Source organism: Balaenoptera acutorostrata, chromosome 7 (genome assembly GCF_949987535.1).
Source record: "Balaenoptera acutorostrata chromosome 7, mBalAcu1.1, whole genome shotgun sequence".
Classification (NCBI taxonomy): Eukaryota; Metazoa; Chordata; class Mammalia; order Artiodactyla; family Balaenopteridae; genus Balaenoptera; species Balaenoptera acutorostrata.
In genome coordinates, this window is record NC_080070.1 from 115,752,691 (window position 1) to 115,767,927 (window position 15,237).

The window sequence follows — 15,237 nt, forward strand, 5'->3', positions numbered from 1 at the left end:
TAGACAACTTACAAAAGAAACAAAAAGACCACTGAATACAAGAAAAAGATTCAGTTTTAGTAGCGGTTAAAAAATGAAAACTAAAATATGTTGCAAGATATGACTTTTTATTTATCACACCTCAAAGATTGCTGTTAAGGGGATGGAGAAAGTGGGGCTCCTTGGTGGCATTCATAGGGGGGATTAGTGCACCACTGAGCATTGCATGTCAATATGAATCAAAACGTAAAATGTATAGGTGTACTTTGTAACTTCAAGGAATGCATGCTCAAGAACTAAGGGGGGTGTGTGTGTGTGTGTGTGTGTGTGTGTGTGTGTGTATGATTTGTTGGTTCTTTTTTTCTTCTTTCCATTGTACTCTGAGTCTTCTTTTTTTTTTAATTAATTTTTATTGGAGTATAGTTGCTTTACAAAGTTGTATTAGTTTCTGCTCTACAGCAAAGTGAATCAGCTATACGTATACATATATCTGCTTTTTTTTGGATTTCCTTCCCATTTAGGTCACCACAGAGCACTGAGTAGAGTTCCCTGTGCTATACAATAGGTTCTCATTAGTTATCTATTTTATACATAGTAGTTGGTTCTTTGGAATGAGGTTTTTAGAAACAGAAATTGAAAACAAACTGAATATTCATCACAAGATAAGATAAAATTTGATATGTTCCTATAAATGAGTAGTTTTTATAGTAGTTCCTGTAAAAGTAGATGATGTAGATGATTTTTTGAGATGAAAAGATACCCACTATGAGTAGTTGAGTGAAAATTCAAGTTACAAAATGATTTTAAGCATTTCACAGGTTTTTCATATATATATCTACAAGGCTCTCACTAAAATGTTAACATTACCTGTGGGTGAGAGGTTCTTGAGTGACATACTTTCTTCTTAATAATTTTCTATATTCTTTGTCTGTATTACAGTATTATTACTAATATCTAATATTATCGGTAAAGCTATGTAATGTAAAAAATTGTAGTTGAGATACCTCATTTGATTTGCTTCATAGAATTAAAAAAATGTTAACAAGAACCTAAGTTGGATCAAAATTATGTTGGAAACCATCATGATAACTGATTAATTCATAAGGAAAAAGAAAAATATATAATAAGCAAAGAGTGCTTTGAAAATGAATTTAATTCTAAGATATCCATGAGTTCAAGAGTGTTAGATGCAAATATTTTGATAGCTTAATTATCAACTTTATTGGAAAAGTGAAAGACAGTTTATTGCACACTGGTAAATAAAACCCAGATATACAAAATTTAGAAAGACCCGTAAATATGTCTCCAACATCATTTATTCATCTTTTCTTTTCTTTTTTTAAAAATTGAAGTATAGTTGATTTACAATGTTGTGTTAATTTCTGCTGTACAGCAAAGTGATTCAGTTATACATATATATATATTTTTAAATATTCTTTTCCATTATGGTTTACCACAGGATATTGAATATAGTTCCCTGTGCTATATAGGAGGACATGGTTGTTTATCCATCCTATATATAATAGCTCACGTCTGCTAACCCCAACCTCCCATTCCATCCTCCCCCAACCCCCCCCCCCCCCACTGGCAACCACAAGGCTGTTCTCTAAGTCTGTGAGTCTGTTTCTGTTTCATTGATAAGTTCATTTGTGCCATATTTTAGATTCCACATATAAGTGATATCATATGATATTTGTCTTTATCCTTCTGACTTACTTCACTTAGTATGACAATCTCTAGATCCATCCATGTTGCTGCAAATGGCATTATTTCATTCTTTTTTATGGCTGAGTAGTATTCCATTGTCTATATGTACCACATCTTCTTCATCCATTCAGCTGTCGATGGACATTTAGGTTGCTTCCATGTCTTGGCTGTTGTGAATAGTGCTGCTGTGAACATAGGGGTGCATGTATCTTTTTGAATTATAGTTTTGTCTGGATATATGCCCAGGAGTGGGATTGCAAGATCATATGATAGTTCTATTTTTAGTTTTTTAAGGAACCTCCATATTGTTTTGCATAGTGGCTGCACCAACTTACATTCCCACCAACAGTGTAGGAGGGTTCCCTTTTCTCCACACTCTCTCTAGCATTTATTGTTTGTATCCAACAGCATTTATGATGAATCTATCACACATCTTGAACCCCAAGATTTAACACACACCTGTGGAAGCCATATTAACTAAAAAAAGTAGACATACTTTTCAAACCAGTATAACAAACAAAATGCTCTTTTAGAATATGAGATGAAGGTGGGAAACGTTACAACTGTCACATAGAAAATAAGCTTTAAACACAGAGAATTTCTATTTTTACATAGTGGAAGCACTAGTTTCTGAAATAAAATTGGCTAATGAAACAAATTTAGATGATGCTTTTGAAGCATTTGACTGTTTTTACTGTGGTAAAATACACATCAAATAACATTTACATCATAACCTATTTAAAGTGTACAGTTCAGGGATGTTAAGTACATCCACAGTGTTGTAAACTATCACCACCATCATCTCTAGAATTTTCTCATCACCCCAAGGAAACCCCATACCCATTAAACAGTTGCTGTCATTCACCCCTCCCCAGCCCCTGACAACTATTAATCTGCTTTTATCTCCATTAATTTGTCTATTATGGATATTTTTTATAAATGGAATCATACAACATGTGGCCTTTTGTGTCTGGTTTCTTTCACTTAGAAAGTTGTTGAGAATAATGTTCATCCATGTTGTAGCATGTATTTGTTTTTCACTCCTTTTTATGGCTGAACAACATCCCACTGTGTGATATTTTGTTTATCCATTCATCTGTTGATGAACATTTGGGTTGTTTGTACCTTTTGGCTAATGTGAACAGAGCTGCTATGAACATTTGTGTACAAGATTTTGTTTGAATACTGTACCTGTTTTGAATTCTTTTGGGTATAGAGTTAGGAGTGGAATTGCTGGGTTATGTGGTAGTTCTATGTGTAACTTATTGAGGAATTACTAAAATTTTTTCCACAGCAGCTGCACCATTTTAGATTCCTACCAGCAATGTATAAGTGTTCCAGTTTCTCCACATCCTCACTGATACCCATGAATTTCCATTTTTTAGACTATATCTATTTTAATGGTTGTGAAGTGGTATCTCATCGCGGTTTTAATTTGCATTTACCTGATGACTAATGACATTGAGCACCTTTTCATATATTTGGTGGCCATTTGTATATCTTCTTTGGAGGAAGGTCTATCCAAGTCCTTTACTCATTTTTTAATTGGATTGTGTGTGTTTTTGTTGTTGAATTGTAAGTGTTCTTTATATATTCTGAACACTTTAGATATTCTGGCTATATACTAGACTTTATATATTCTAGTATCTAGAATCATATTGGATGCATGATTTGCAAATATTTTGGTCCATTCTATGGGTTGTCTTTTCACTCTCTGGATAGTGTTCTTGATTTACTGATGCACAAAATTTTAAAATTTTGATGAAGTCCAACTTATCTGTTTTTTCTTTCATTGACTGCATTAATGACAATCTTAATGTCATATCTTAATGTCAATTTTCATTGCATTTTGGGATATTCGAATTTATCTGTAAGAGGAACTCTGGTGTGTTTTTATCACCCATGATTATTTACTTAAATGTATTTTCTTTCCCTGAAATAATTTTGTATTAAAATGTCTGTTTCCTTTGTTGTTGTTCCTTAAAAAGTGCATGGTCTTCATCTAGTTGGTGAAAATAAAACTTTAGTGTAAAATTAAGAAGTTGGAAGCTTTTCATGGGTTTTACTTGTTTTCGTAAAAAAAACTGTGACCTAAAAGCTAAAGCTTTCTATGTTAGAGAGATGAGATGTATGCTATAATTGGAAAGAAAGCAACTAAATAGTACTTTTGAAAGTAAAAAGTGATTTTAGTCAGTACAATTGGATCCAACGGTTTGTATTTTCTGATACTTAAGAAATTACAAGTCATTATGTACAGAACCATTACTTATTCATTGAGGAAAAAATATAGTCACCAACTTTAAAAAAAGATTCAGGATGATTGTAAAAATGATAATGCGGTTAACAATATCAATTCATGGGCTATAAGAGTAGTGACCAGCTATATTACTAGTGACAAATCAAATACTTGAGCTCATTTTGTTGTTAGTTTTATAAAATGGGGATGCAACTTTAGTTTTGGAGAAAATTGATCCAAAATAAAAAGTTGCAAGGCAGCATTACAATAATTCCATGCAGAAACATCCTTATAGGGTTTGCTGTCAGACATCTCATTAGAATAAAAAGCATGGAAGTACAGACACGGCACCAAAAAAAGAGATACAGATGGCAAATAAACATATGAAAAGATACCTAACATCATGTCATTAGGGATTTGCAAATTAAATCAACAATAAGATACACCTACACACCTATTTAAATGACCAAAATCTCTAGCACTGATAACACCTAGTGCTGACGAGAATGTGTAGCAACAGGAACTCTCATCCATTGATTGTGGGAATGCAAAATGGTGCAGCCACTTTGTAAAACAGTTTGGAAGTTTCTTACAAAACTAACATTCTCTTACCATATGATCCAGCAGTGTGTTCCTTTGTATTTACCCAAGTGAGTTGAAGACTTAGGTCCACACAAAAACCTGCATGTGGGTATGTATAGCAGTTTTATTCATATTTGACAAAACTTGTAAGTAACCAAAATGTCCTTCGATAGGTGAGTGTTTAAATAAACTGTGTAATATCCAGACATGGACGTTACTCAGCACTAGAAATAAACAAGTTATCAAGCCATATAAAGGCACTGAGGAATCTTAAGTATATGTTACAAAGTAAAAGAAGCCAATCTGAAAAGTGTACATACTGTATGCTTCCAACTAAATGACATTCTGGAAAAGGCAAAAATATGGAGAGAGTAAAAAAAAACAATGGTTACCAAGGGTTAGGGGGCAGGGAGAGATGAATAGGCAGAGTTACAGGGGATTTTAGGACAGTGAAACTACTCTGTATGACACTCTAATAGTGGATACATGTCATAATACATTTGTCAAAATCCATAGAATATACAACACTGAGTGAACCCTAATATAACTATGGACTTTGGGTGATATTGACGTGTCAGTATAGGTTCATGGATTATAAAAAATGTACCATCTGTTGGGGGTGTTGATAGTGGGGAGAGTATGAATGTGCGGAGACAGGAGGTATAAAGGGCATCTCTGTACTTTCTGCTCAATTTTTCTTTAAAAAATAAGGTCCAGGCTGGGGTGGGGAGAGAGATAAATTAGCAGTTTGGGACTAACAGATACACACTTCTATAAATAAAGTAGATAAGCAACAAGGACCTACTGTATAGCACAGGAATTATATTCAACATCCTGTAATAACCTATAATGGAAAAGAATCTGAGAAAGAATATATATATATGACTGAATCATTTTGCTGTATACCTGAAACTAACAAAACATTGTAAATCAACTATACTTCAATAAAAAAAAAAAAAGAGCTATTTAAAAGAAGCCTGTAAGTGATTGGTCTATTTAGAATGCCATGGGTAGATTGCTCTAGAAAATTAGGTCTCGAGGCTTATAGGGTTAGAATTCTCAGGGTAGGTGACAAAATGGTGTATCAACAGTTTTGGCTCCCTACCCTCAAATTAAACCTGATAAAACCACAGGAATTAAGGGGGAATTAACAAAAAGATTTAAAAAATAAGCATGAGAATCCCTTCAGGAACTGAGGGCCATCCCAGACTTGTGTGGAAGCGGGAGATGGTGGTTGGGGAAGAGAGGGTCAGAAGTTGCACAGAGATGACAGATTGGCAGAAAGATTTTTGGCTTCTCCTCTTGCCTTTTGCTCACAAGTCTTGGGACACTCTCTGCTTCTTTTCTTGACTTCATAAATCTTCAACGAGGGTCCAGACCACTGATGCCAGCACCTGTTGGGTGATATCAGGGTTGAGGAAAACCTGTCTGGTGTGAGATGTTGAAAAAAAAAAAACTGGTGGTAGGTGTTCAACTCCCCACTCCTCTGGTTCTAAACCCCCAAAGCTAGAAAATTATACCTACAAGGACAACCCCTCTAGGACTGCCACCTCCTCGGGGAGTGACTCTCCAGTTTGAGCCCATGTTCTCACCCTGAGAGATTGTTGGAACAGATTTCTGGTGCCCAGTCAGAATTCATGCTGCAGTGGGTCTAGGGTGAGACCCCTCATTTGCTTGTCTCACAAGTTCCCAGGTAATACTGATGCTGATGGTTTTTGAGAGCCACTCCCTAAGGGCTTAAATGTGGCATCCTGACTGGAAGAGTCTCCTAGGGTGTCTGCAAAGAGGCGTTTGTTCTGGACTCCCTCCCTCCCCTTAAATTCCTGGGCTCCTGCAGTCTAGGACGCACCTCCCCTAAATACACATGGCTAGAGTGGCTGCTGCCCCCTGGAAAATGAGCTACACAGATCAGACATCTGATGATGTAGTACAGCTATTTCAAACAACAGAAACAAGCTGGTTAGCAAATGCCATCTGAGAAACATGGTTAAGTGCTAACTGAAACAATGTATAGTTTTCAACTAAAACAATTATACACTTTGATATGGACTGAATATCCGTATCCTCCACAAATTCCTTTGTTGAAGCCCTAACCTCCCACTGTGATGGTATTTAGTGGTGGGCCTTTGGGAAGTAGTAAGGTTTAAAGGAGGTCACACGGATGGGACCCTCAGGATGAGATAAGTGCCCTTAGGAGAAAAAGAGGAGTGACCCCCTGTCTGTTTCCCCTCTGTGTGAGCACACAGTGAGGAGGGCTATTGACAAGCCAGGAAGAGGGTTCTCACCAAGGACAGAATCTATGAGCACCTTGATCTCGGATGTTCAGCCTGCAGAACTGTGAGAAGTAGGGTTTGCTGTGTAAGCCCCCCACCCTGGGGGCACTCCGTCAGGGTGGCCTGAGTGACAGACCCACCTCATTTCCTGTCAGGGCCACACCCTCAGGTGCCTGGAGGTGAGCTCTCCACACCCTCTGTTCCTCTACTTCCCAGGCACAGCCGCACCCTCACCTGCTTCCTGCTCCTCTCTTCCGGGAGGCCAGATACTGAACCTGATGGTGAAATCTGTTGACCATCTTATAAAGCCCTCTCAGAATCGTATCTGATTGTTCAAAGTTCTGGCCACCACCTGTGTCAGGTTGTGTTCATTCAGACTCTGAAACAAGGGTTGACATGCAGGTAGTTTCTCTGGAGCTGATCCCAGGAGGCCCTGGTGGTGGAGCTGATCCCAGGAGGCCCTGGTGGTGGAGCTGGAAGGTGAGTTGGGGAGGGAAGGAGACCAACACGGGTGCATGAGTGCACAGGTGACACTGTGGGCAGCTGTACCTGCCCCCCATGGGGCCTCTGGGAGACAAGGGAGCATGCCCAGGTGTTCCACCTGAAGGAAGCTGAGCGGCTGATCCATTGATTCATATCAATTGTCCATGGGGGCTGCTCCCTAGAGGTGATAGTCTTCTGGCACTTTTGTCCAATGGCCAGTGTTTGTGTGTGTGTGTGCATGTGTGTGTGTGTGTGTGTGTGCAGGACAGGTGGGAGCCAAGGGGTTGGGAGAAGGGCATCTCCATCCTTGGTACCTTATCTTCTCCCAATTACCAGGAAGACCAACAAGGCTTTCCTTCCTGCACCTTGAGGTCTGATTCAGATCAACGAAGCATCTTTCTCCCCATCTGGTTATTGGTGCCTGAATGTCCTCTAAGTTGGGTACTTTACCAATGAGATAGCAGAAGTTTAACATTAAAAAATATCCTGAGCCAAATAACACAGAGTCCAGTAGCCCTGGACCACAGATCTCAAGGCTGTGAGCCCCAGAAGCTTCCTGGAATGGTGTCGGAGTTTCTGCATTTGAGGGGCAGTAAGGGTGTGTTTTCCTAGAAGGCGAGTGGTAGCTTTTATCGGGACATCGATAGGCCTGTGAGGCATCCACCCAGGAAGGTTAAGTACCACTGGACTAAAACTGCTGGAGCACGTTTACACTGAAACGTAGTCCCTCGCAAAAGCAAATGGCCATAGCATTGTCCTCTCTGTCTGATGTGGGGAAGACACTGTTGGAGTAGAGGAAAGGGGTACACAGGAGGGGCAGAGAAATCCCCAAAGCAATGTGACACTTGGAACTTTTAGCCTGGGGGTCAAGCTTGTTAGCTTCTTGGGTGAAGCCAAGTAGCAGCACTGTGTTGATGTTTTGTTTGGTCCAGGAGGTTGCTCACACCTGCTTGCCAAGCTGATCCACAGGATAGATGACACCAAGGCTTACTCTGGTGTCATGTTTGCTATGGAACTCCCTCCCTCCCTCCTTCTCTCCTTCCTTCCTTCCTTTCCTTTCAGTCCATTCCTTCCTTTCTTTCAGCCTTCAACTCCTAAGTCTTTTCCTCCATACATCATTTATCTATCCATCTACTGTCAACTGTTTATTGCTACATACCAGGTCTTGGGCCAGGCTCTAAGCCTATGACATGGTAAGTTATGGTGTCTTCAGTCAAGAGCCCCAGTGTTTAGTGAGGAAGGTGAACATGAAATCTAATGCCGTTCTGGATGATCAATGCTATGAAAAGGAGATAAATAGACTGAAAGCCCCAAGGACATCAGAGGCTTCTTTATAAGTGTTTGTGTCCCCCCAAAATTCATATGTGAATTCCTAATGCCCAATGTGATAGTATTAGGAGGCGGGGCTGTTGGGAGGTGCTTAAGCCATGAGGGTGGATCCCACACCCTCTAATGAGGATTAGTGTCCTCATAAAAGAAGCTCCAGAGAGATCCTCAGCCCCTTCCACCATGTGAGGACACAGCGAGAAGCCTGCAACCAGGAGGAAAGCCCTCACCTAACCACGCTGGCACCCTGATCTCGAACTTCCAGTCCCCAGAAGCATGAGAAGTAAATTTCTATTGTTTATTAGCTACCCGGTCACTGGCATTTTGTTTTAGCAGTTCCAAAAGACTGAAACAATGCACTGGGTGATTTAAGATGTTATTGAAACTTGGACATAATTACAGTTTGATATTCTGTTGGTCATCCACCTTCTAAGTCGTAATGCACGTTTTAATTTCACCTTTACAAACAAAGATGATCCAGAGTACTGGGGCTTTGTGATTTTCTTCCAAGCAATGGGGGGGGGGGGCTGTCCTACTGTCCTGCATACACATTTTTGGTGACAGCAGCACACGCTGGGTATGGGCTTGCTATTGGGACTAAACCTGCGCCCAGGGACTGTGTGACTAATAACTGATCCGTCGGTGACCTAACCCATGGTCTGTTACCACTGCATCTGCCCAGCTGATGGATGTGGGCTCCCGTTGGTCATACCCAGAGAGCGCTCAGGCCCACTCGATATTTTCTTTCCCCTGAGGTGTAGTTCTAACAAAGTAAAGAATGTATGGGAAGAATGCAAGTGCATCTCTCCTCCAAGGTTCCAGAGAGGCCATTTTCTTAGACACAGTGGCCTGGACAAAGCTTATTAATTACTTTAAGCCTATGAAAGTCATTTGCTAGTCTCATAGCAGATGGGTAGTGGGAGCCCACATGGGTCTCACCCATACAAGGTGGGAATATGTCTTTATTTCAACCATAAGTCCCCCTTCTTTCTGGGCACAATTTATTGGACTAGGGTTTGTCTCCTAACCTAAAATGGGCCAGTTAGATTTTCTTCCCCAGGAATTTGGAATTGTTACTTGACATGCTGATTGATATCCAAGGAAGGTCGTGAGCCTGAGGTTGAGGTAGTTCTATTTGGTTGTGCACGTAGATGCCTCAACAAGGAAATGCATTTTGCAGACTCATAGGAATAAGAGGCACTCAGGGAGGAAGAGGGAAGACATGGTGAGACCTGCTGCTGTGGAGGGAGCCACCGAGGTTCCTGGATCCCCTGCTCCTGGTTCTAACTTCTGATAAGCCCCGGGAGACCTCTCTGACTTTGGGTACCACAGACACCCCTTATTCCTTATGAGGAAAGAAACAAAGAAAGAAAAGAACATGAGAACACACTTTTTACTTAAGGCAGATTGAGTGGGTCTCTGTTACTTGCAACCTAAAGAACTTGACTTCTTGTCCTGAAAGAGAATCTCAGAGTGTGGGTTATTCTCATGCTTGCTGACCTTGGGCAGTTGAATTTCTTTAGATAGTCCTTTAAAAGCAGATTATTATGACCAGAATGACAGGTACATGGAATCTTTAAGTTATGACCCTAGAATATAATAAGAGCATCAGGAGAGAAGGAGGAACTGGGTGAGAACAGGCTGGATTGCCCTGAGGGAAATGAATGTAAGTGTCGGACAGAGAGGAGGTAGCCATCGGGGAGAGCAGGGATGTCTCCATCCTGGAGGTTTCCAGAAATAAGAGAGCAGTTGCTCATCGGGGACAGCTAGGAGTGTCCGGTGATGAAGTGACCCTCAGTTGTTCCTTCTCTTTGGACTCTTGAGTCTCCCTCAAGGCTTGTTTGTGGCCATATTTTGTGCTGAGGGGTGAGGTCCTGCATCATAGGAATTGGTCTGGCCGGCTCTGTGGCAGAGGGTCCACATCCAGGATCCGTCTTTACCACAGACTTGATGAGCAGACCTGTGAAAATTCCCCACTCTGCAATCCCATGGATTCTGATATCCTAGTTGGCTCATCAGAAATGCCATGAAGGCGGTGGGATAAATGACTGATTCAGAGAAAAACAGTGAAACCAAACAGGAAGTTGGAAAAAAGTGAAATTTTACTATGCGTTTTCTTGCCCTTCACTTGTCTCTATTTTCCTGGCCAGGATTCATCCTGAGAGACTATTTTTACTCTGTTCCTGACCCAGCGAAACCTCGAGGTTCTGCAAATCTTGCCAGATTTAGATTCCATTTGTGTTTTCTCTGTAACCTCTTATTTCTGGGAAAGAGAGAAAATCTGAAGGCACAACTTCACCTTGCTGCATGGCCTTGGTCTCTTTTAGGAGGAGGGTGTGTAGGGCCTCAAGCTGCCCCACCGTGGGGGAAACCAAGGGAAAACTAATCTCTTCTCCAGAGTTTCTCTGCTCTTTGAAGCCCTGCCTTTGGGATTTCAGAGCTGGGTGAGAGGCAAGTCAGAAGTGTGCCTTCTCCCTGTGGTTTCCTAAAGTTGTCTTGATGCCGTTTCAGAGCCGTCCCTCATGCCAGTGTACTCAGGAGTGAAAGGCCGGCGGTGGCACACGCCCCAAGGGTTCAAGACAAAGTCTCCCACACAGAATTTTCTCACACTCAGCACGCAGGGCAAGGAGAAACCAAGAGGCACAGGCTGAGCGCTGCGGAAATCACAAGACGAAGACGTGGTCGCAGCTGTGGGGGACGGCAGCTGCCGTGCTTACCATTCAGGACTTCTTGTAGCTGGAATATTCCTAATAGTGACACCAGTCAGCAGAGGAGTTTCAGATGGGCTTGAGTAGAAGGGGAGAAGAAAGAACTGTTCTTAAGTGGATAATTCTCTTGTATCAACTTCACAAATATGGTGTCTGTTGGTCTCTCTCTCTCTCTGGTAGCATCAAAGCGAACATGCTGTCTTGTCTGAACTGAGTGAGACCTGAAGTCTATTTCTGGTCCTACCAACTGACTCCCGGGTGACCTCAGTCACTTCCTCTAAGAGCCTCAGAGTTCCCCTCTTTTCAAAGGACTTTAGAATATTCTTACAACTACATAGAGCCCCCAAACCTAGAAGATGTTAACAGACACAGCCTTTTACTGAGGCACTCTGAGCCCAGGTGGATTGGATTTAGCCAGGGGCAGGTAAGGTATGAGGAGAATATTCCCTGGTCATTTTCATCCTGGTAAAGATGCATCCAAGTGCACTGTGTTCCTCCTGTCACTTTCTCTGGTTTCACAAAAGCCTGTGGATGAGCTCTCTGATTCCATCCAAAGCTGGTGATGAAAGATCCTGGGAGAACAGAAAATCTTGGAAATGAACTTCAGCTTCAGGAAAAAATCACCCAGACAAACTCTAAGGCATTGGCCCCAGGCTCTGTTGGGTTCCAGCTACAACAATAGCATGTAAACCAGAAGGAAGAGGACTGGAGTTGAGGAGCCTCAGGTCCTAACAGTTTCTGAATCGAGGTAAAAATATTTATTAACTTTATGTGTTAAGTGTGCATATTAAAACTTCTATGGTGACCACTAAAAACAAAAAAACAGGAATAAGGTATGTAACTGTCAAAGTATTAGTAAAGAAAAAAACACAATTCAAAAGGAAACAAGAAAATAGTAAAAAAAAAAAAGGCAGAATACACAGAAAATGCAAAATGATAGAAATAAATCAGAATATTTCATTACTTAAAATAAATTTGAATAAGCCAAATTCTCTAGTTGAGATTAAACTAGATTTTGAGGGTGGATTTTAAAAATAAACAAAGCTATAGGCTTTTAATAATAGATATAAGATAGAGATTTCAGAAGGATTGAAAATGAAACTATCAGAAAAGATACAGTAGCCAAATAGAGATCAAAACAAACAAACAAAGAAGTGTAGCTATATTCCCATCACATAAAAGAGACTCTAAGGTAAAGGGAATTATGAGAGAGTAAGAGTTATTACATCATTGTCAGAAAAATATAATCATTCTTGTAATAAACTTGTAAACTGAGAAATAGCCTCATAATATAGAAATACAATTGCACACACAGGGCTAAAATAGGTAAATTTACCATCATAGTTTTAAATAAATAGAGAGATGTACCATGTTCATGGATTGAATAACTCAATATTTTTAAAAATGTCAATTTTCCAGATTGATTGAGGAGTTCAATTCTATCTCAGTTAAAACTCTACCTTTTTAAGGAATTCAAAAAGATAATTCTAGAATTTATGTGGAAGGGATCCACAAGTTAAGAGTAGCTAAGAAAATCCTGATTCACAATGCGGGACCATTTTCCTGATCAGCTAACAAGAATTATTATGAATAACATAGTGACTCTTATGGTCTGGTCTTAGTACAGAAATAGACAAGTGGATCAATGGAACAGAACAGAGAGCCTAGAAATAAACTCATACATACATGGAAACAATTTATAATGGAGCTAAAACTGCAAATGATGGAGAAGGAAAGTTTTTTCAGTAAGTCATAATTAGAGGATAATTTGTTATCTACAGAAGGAAAAAAAATGAAAGTTAACTCTTTCCTCAATCCATTCCTTTAAAATGAAGACATTAAAGACCAAATTGTGAAGTAATAAACTTTTATTTCAGAAGAAAATATAGAAAAAACTCTTCATGATCTTGAGGTAAGGAAAGTTTTGACACAAAAAGCACATTTTAAAAAAGAAAATATTAAAAACTTCTATAAAGAAAATGAAAAGACAAGCTCCAAACTGAGAGATTCTCTCACAAATACATACATATCATAGTCATTTCCAGAATCTATAAAGAACGTATACTACTCATTTTCAGAATATGTAAATAACTCCTACAAATTAGATTTTAGAAGTCTATTATAAAGCAATAGCAAAATGACAAAAGGCTTGAACAGGCACTTACAAAAGAGAACATAAATGATTGAACACATGAAAAGATGTTCAACCTCACTAGTAATTAGGTAAATGCAAGTTAAAATCATATTATCATATCACCAGATTGGAAAAACTAAAATATTCAAGAATATAAAGTAGCACTCTTTGTAAAAACAAAACTGTAAGAAACCAGAAGGTCCACTGGCAAGTGAATATTTTTAAAAACTGGGGGTACTACATAGCAGTTAAAATGAACTAACTGTTCATCACACATCAATATGAATGAATGTCATGAACTTCTTCTTGAATGGGAAAAGCAAGTCACAAAGAATATAAAAGGTAAATTTCTATTCCTGTAAAGTCCAAAGACATAAAAACCAAATATATTATTTATAGATGGTGAGAAATAAGAATAATTTTCTAAAGAACATAGGACAGAAGGAGATGAGATTAGGAAGGGGGACCTCAAAGTAACGATATAGTTGGTTTTCCTAATGCACCAAGTGGGTTCATGGCTGTTAGTTGGCTATTCATTGTACTTTATGTATATTAATAATTTTGTGTCTACTCAATACTTAAGAAAAATTGAACATGTCGTGAATAATTTTCCAACTTCTAATATTCAGTTGTACTTCATTCTTTTTAAAAATGCGTATTAGTCTGTAATGCAGACACGTCATTTTTGATCTATTCGTTTCCCTGCTGATGTACATTTAAGGATTTTGTTTCCCAAGTTTTGACATTTCTCATATAACAGAATCTAAAAAGGGCTTTTTAAAATTGGTATTTTTTTTTTCAGAAAAAGATGTGTCTTTGTTTAACGAAACAAACACACCCATGCTTTCTAGATCCCCCGCGTCGAAGACTTGATGCCTTGGATCTTGGAGAATAAGGAAGAGAGATTCCAGAGGGGTGGAGGGTGAAGGGAGTGAGTCACCCCTGAGGCTGGGGTGACCCTAGCTGTGAGCCTGAATCACGCTCTGTAATCCTGGTCTATTATCAAGACACCAGAGAATTTCTGTCTCCTTTTGTTCCGCAGGAGTGAGCTGGACCCTTCATTTTACTGAAACGTCTTCAACCCCTTTGCTACCTCAATGCAAGTTTTTCTTATGTGGAATTCTCTTATCTGTAAATTTAGTAGGTTTTCTTTTTCTCCGAAAGCTTCAGGAATGGCATTTTCAGTATGAGTGTCGGGGATAATTAGAAAATGCAGGAACCAGGAGTTGGATCTATAAAGAAATGAACAGGAGAAGGCACAGGAGGTGTAAATTCTCTTTCCATCAGTGTTTGCAAGGAAGCCCAGGGCCAGCCAATGCGAGGCACACAATGGTCCTCCTGCCTCTACAATGATACAGGAACATTTGTTGATTATTTAATTTGTTGACCATCTAAAAGGGAAAGAAGAATTTATTCAGTTTAGAACTGTTAGTAATAAATGAGTTCCTTTATTATAGGTAACTCAGTTATATTTTTAATAGGTTGTTGAAAATATGACCTGAGATGCCATTTAAATAAAGATGTTATAGTATGTAATGGGTCACAGAAACCAAAAACACAATATCCAAGTAATTAAATAACAGTTAGGAATCAGATTTCCATTAGCCATGCCTGGAATTGGAGCATACTACTTTACTGCTTTCTATCAAGAAGACCTCTAAATTCCCAATTTAAAACGGATACATTTCAAGCTTGTGAATTAGCGTGGGTATCTGTGTAAGAGAATAAATTGGGCCAGAGACTTAGCCATTGTGCTCCTGTGCAAACCCGATTGCTCCTGCGAGGTTATTAGAAATTCTGGGCTAATGT